Below are 6,000 nucleotides of genomic sequence, written 5' to 3'. Positions count from 1 at the left end.
GCTTAATGAATTTCAAATTGTGCAATTAATTTGTTAATCTTCTATTGGCATCCCTAAAATAAAAGCAATGACAGGAGTGGAGGAGTTCTTACTGCACATCCTGTATTACATAAACACTAAACGTGTTGCTGGAGATGCTCCCACACAAGGACGTATATAGTATTTGTTTTGTGTGGTATCCCCGTGCTTTCATTAACTCAACCTTCTCTGGCTTTCGGTCAGATTGACTCCCTCTCCCCCTTTAATATCTTCTCTTTTGTTCTTTGCCTGGATTTCATTCCGAAACGATCACTACCTCTTCTAAATGGTTATTTTCTCTGGGTCTCTTTCTGTCCTTCAATATGGCTTTTGTCCTGCTGCACGGATCCATTCATATAACAACCCACACCAGGACAGTTGTCAAAGCAGATTACTTATGGACTGCACAATCTGTGGAGAGTCATCTATTTTCCTATATTTTCTCGGTTTTACAGTGCCAACCACCCACCGGCAGGGTGAGGTACAATCATGACTACCTCCAGTGAAATGCAGACAAGCTTTTAAATAGAGAGAGAAAACAATGCAAACCCTTGGAAATTGGCAAAGAATATTTCACCATATTATAAGTAGTCACATACCAGGGACTGCTGTGACCATGTTCCTGCAAAAGAACTGCTAAAATCCATTACTAAATTACATTTTAACTTAATAATTTCCAATAGGAGTAAATAAGGAGTAGTTCTACTCTTAAAAAAACAGCAAGACTAAAAGTCTACAGCCTTGCAAGCAGCTCTGAAAAGATATTAGTTGTTTTGGTCAGGCTTACAAGTGTGATATTTTGACAGTGGGCAGGACATGAGGAGCAAACAGGTTAACCGAATTAAGATACAAATAAAGTTGAATATGGATTAAGCAAGAATGTCTATTATTTTATTGCATCACAAATCAAACGCAGCTGCACAACATTTCAAGATATAACATCAAGAGTTTATCCTCAACATCCATGAGGTTTATCCATGATGTTGTGGTAAGTTGTAGCTCATAAAAGTATTAAGTATTTACGACAGCTTCAAGTGAACAGAACACATCTTCATTTCAGCCAGAAACTCCCTATGAAATAGACGTTTGTGTGTGTGTGTGTGTGTGTGTGTGTGTGTGTGTGTGTGTGCGTGTGCATGTGTGTGTTCATCAGCTATTACTAGATGACTCAATAGGCGTCACGGCTCTGCCAGTGCATCGGAATGACTGAAATGGAAATAGATGGAAGCTGTCAGAGAGGTTGAAAGTAACAGAAATATATAGTATTTCTGTTATGGGTAAAAACCTGTGACTAAATATATTCAAAATAAATTAGTTAAAGTGAAATAATCTTTTCTAATCTAAGTATATACACAGTTAATAAACTGTATATATATATGTATATAGATATGTCTACTATATTGGAGTAAGAGGGATCAGTATGTTACCACCATTGAAACACAGACACACACTTGGAGCTTGATGCCTGATTTAGGGAGACAGATTAATAATGCATCCACACGCTGCCTCGTGCCCTCGGATGACTTTTTGTAATTGTGCAGCCAGGAGCTCATTGCATAGCTATGTGTTACAGGGTGGGATTAGGAGGAACACATCATCACAAGTAATGAACTGGTTTCAATGGAAGCCCATTCCCGGCACTAAAAAAAAAAAAAAGGTCTGAGATGATCTGAACCTGGGGTCAATTTTTACTCCCCACATTCATATGGGGCGCCGTTTGTAAAATGTCGCACGTTGTAAAATCCTGCGCAGTTTTGGTACATTTAGCATTATCATATGAAAAAAAAGCAAGACAACTTTTTCAAACATTTAGAGAGAAATTCATGTAAATACATGCAATAATTTGTCTAAGGATAATGTTTGGCAGTAACACAAAGTGTAAATGTAAATGGTAAATGTTTTACAAACGGCGCCCCATACATTCATTCACACTCATGCAGATTACCTCCATGGTCGATCCCCCCCATCGGCCCCCTTGCTGCCGAGATGAATGATAAGAAGGGTTTGAACTTACCTGATGCTGGAGGTAAAGCAGATCAGCGGTTTAGCATTTTAAGTCAATTCAGGTCTAATGAGTGCTGACAGCAGGTGTGAGGGTTAGTAGGCTTCCCGATGCTTGAATTTCATTTGAAGCTCCCTGCAGAAAAAAGGAAACATTGCTTTACAAAACATATAACTATAACCGTGTGACCCTAAAAATATACTTTTATAAAACCCCGTCCCTCTTTTCACCGAAACCCGCAGGCTTCTGAAGCACCTGTTGATGTTCCTACCTTTTATTTTGCAGCCTTATATCTGTGTATAAGGAGAAAGAAAAAAAAAACACTCAGTTTGAACACAGCTGCTGTCTGGGTTCCGTGACCACAAGTGACATTTGGATCCTGATTCCAGTGGTGATTTCCATTGGAGCACTTTTGTTCTGTCATTTAACAGACTGTTTCATCCTGAACCATGAGAGGCTCAAAGCCACTTACGGCAAGAATCGGAGACCCCCTGCAGACTTTGAATCCTCCATGTAGTGAGGCTTCCTGTCAAGATCTGAAGAGTAGCCTAAGAGACACGCTATGTTATTTGTTTAACCACACATAGCTCACAGTACAATGGTGGAAACCAAGAAAGTGAATCTTGCCACATTTTTAATAAAGGTTTAGCTTATAATGTTGACCTTTATCAAAACTGGTATATTAACTGAAAAAAAAAAAAAGAAAATGCCAAAATGAGACTGGCTGCCCTTTTCTGACTGTATGTGTACGGAGCAACAACAAAATAATTGAGAAAACGGGGAGCAGGAGTCTCCTGTCCGGAGCCTTTAGTTTTTACCTCATTGTGACAATGAAAATCCATTAAATGCAGCAGAACCACAGAGTGACATTTCTACTCCATTTTACTTCTGTTTATTGTCCTTTCATCAAAGCTCACCTGCTGCTTGTTTTACCTTCATACTAACGGGCCGCGATGAGAAGGCTATTGACTTTGTCATCGAAACGAATGAGCACATTTCCCAAAAAACGTTGACCTATGCTTTTAATAGGTTCAGTACACGAAAAGCTAAAAAGTGTCTCCACAACGTGTGAGCGTCAGAGAGCAGAGTAATTATTTGTCACATTTGCTTTGCTTCTCCATCCCACTTAACAAAGTTTTACAGAGTGCATATTGCCAGTAGACTCTACCAACAAAACAAATCAGATTCACGCCATTGCATCGTGCACATCTTCCAGTCGTTGTCCGGAGTTATTGCATCACGGCTCAACCAACTGCAAATGGACGCAGCCCCCGGCGTGGCATTACATGTCACGCTGCGTTAAAGAAGGGACAAAGAGTCCAAGTGTCAGCTTCAGTTGTTGTTGCCACTTCAGAGCTCTGGCGTTTCAGTCAGTGCGGCTTTTAAGAGGGGTTGTGGTTTGATGCGAAACGCAACTTCTTTAAAGTGGGAGAGACAGAGAGACAGAGAGTAAGAGATCAGATACAACAGAGTGTGGAGAATCAAAGTTAATTTGTGTCTTTGATGACCGCTGGATATCCAGAATCGGACTTAAAACATTAGCCAATCAGATACCTCTTCTATCTCTGCCCTCACAATACGGATAAGCTCCTATCTCTGTCCACATCCATCCGTCTCCCAATCTGTCTCCTTTTCGTTTCGAGTATTTTTTTTTCTCCCCAAAAAGATGCATTATGCTTTCTCCCTTACATCCCACACAGTGCACATAGTTGTGGGAGCGTGATTTTTTTTCTCCTTCATCCATTTCTTTGCTATCAACACACTCTCTCGCCTCGCCTCCTTGTCTTCGATCTCTTTTTGAGTTCCCTTTTGTTTTCCGTTCCTCCAGCCCTTCCTCATTCATCCCAGCCACCCCCCCCCCACACATATTATTTGTGCCTTTTCCTCCTGCCTCTCGGTCCCCACTCTCTTCTTTGCCCTTCCTACCGTTCCCTACCCGTCCTCCCTGCTTGCTCCCTTTTTTTTCCTTCTCTGAAATGTATTACTGTCATCTAGTGTTTAAAAAATGAACAACAGCAGCTCAGTCTTAGATGAATGCGCGGCCTGCTCCTGCTGTCAGCAAAAACTACCATTAACAACAACAGAAAAGATTCCTCCAATTGCTTTTCTTCCTTTCTTTGCCCAGATGCTGTAGTTCTGTACAAAGAGAACACTCGAGATGATCAACATTCTGGTGTACAAAAACCTTCATGACACTTTGACGCACAACTCGCTCTCATAATACGCACGTCCCACTAGAGTTATCTCTAGCCTGTAAGGAAATGCTGATGAAGCATGTAAGACTGTATAGGTTACATAAATGCTATTGCCTTCTGTAAAGCCCAGTATGAATATTTATTTGCAAATACCACACAAAATGACCTTATGCACAACAAGGCTTTGAGTTCAAGTTATTTATGCATGAATTCAGTCTGAGCGGTATTTGTCTACAATGTACTTTGTCTTGCTTTTGTAGACCAGTTTTGAAAACCATGACAACCATCTCTGCCTTAGATATTCTGTATTATGATTCAATTCCTGGATCAAGATGAGGAAAAGCAACAACGCAACAACAACAACAACAACGTCGGATTCTTGTTCTAACCTTGGCTTGTCAACCAAACCTTTATGACACAACAGCACTTTTTCATCTGTTGCCGCTGACTTGACGATGTGACAGAAATACTGCCAGTAATAGGCTTTACTAGCACATACAAAGTAAAGTATTTAAATTAACAAATGTTTTGTTCATCCCAATGGACATCAGATTATTCCAACCTGTGGAAACATGTCACTTCTGTCTCTGCACATCAATAACGAGGATTTCACAATTGAGAAGCTTTTCATAAGCTGTACAGGATCTGCACATCTGTTATTTTTTGTTAAAAAGGGGTAAACAACGTGTTGCATCAAGAGGCCACAGCTCACTTATCGTGGTGGGTTTATCTGCCTCGGGCGTCTCATGATGACGCTGATGGGAAATGTGAACATAGAGTGCTGTCCTGTTCATATTGAAAACATTTATACATTTTGTGACACACCATCTGTTTTGGGTGCAGAGTATTGCTCAACATCCTGAAAGTGTTTCTCAATATCTGACATGCAGAAAGACAACATGGACAAAATGTTCTGGGTGAAAGGTTTTCCGGTTTTGACAAACGGTTCCTGGCAGGCTGCGTTGGGATATGTTTGGCCTGTCTGTCCTGTTTGATTGACATTACTATAACCAGAGACATTTTCTTGAACCCAAAGTGGTTTGGGTGGTTTCTCTCATTGAAAAAACCATTTTTGTAACGATTGTTGCTAAACTCTGGACACTCTTAACGGCGCTGATGACAGTGATGGAAGAGAATGATAAAACCTATTCCCCTTATTTTCATAGGAATGCTCCACAGGCTGCCTTACCAAAATTCAGCTAAAAGTTACAAAGCAGGCCCAGCTGTCTCACTGTCAGGTAGTCGAAGGTCAAAGCTACTTTTGTTGTCATTAAGGAAAGCAATTATTACAAGAACAGCCCAAGTTTCACTTCACTGACTTCCTCCTGTAGCCGGTGATTATCCGGAATGACCTAGATACCCACAATTACACTAACACCAAAGAGGAATGTCATCTTCAAGGTCGGACAACAGTGGTGGGAAAAAAGAAAGATATAGCTAATGAAAGATTACGGATTTTTGCTTGAGGAATCAATGGAATGCATGTGCAGTGGAGAATGAGAAAATAGGGAGTGATTCTGTTCATCTGGCATGAGCGTGAAAATCCTTTGGGAGCGGGTGTGGTCGCTGACCGGCCCGGTGCAGCGAAATTGGAGCCAAACTGCCGGGTTGTGAGGGAAAAGCGGAGAGAACGGACGTGTGTGTGTGTGTGTCTCACCGTGGCCCAGAGGTACGGAGCTGCACATCCATTTGTGCTAACAGCGGGGATTTTAAAGGGGTTTGAGCGGCCACGGGGAGTCACAAGAGGGAGTGTAGGATAGAGCTGACTTGAAGGAATTTGGGGAG

Source organism: Pungitius pungitius, chromosome 3, assembly GCF_949316345.1.
Source record: "Pungitius pungitius chromosome 3, fPunPun2.1, whole genome shotgun sequence".
Lineage (NCBI taxonomy): Eukaryota > Metazoa > Chordata > Actinopteri > Perciformes > Gasterosteidae > Pungitius > Pungitius pungitius.
Note: the sequence above shows the minus strand (reverse complement) of the source record.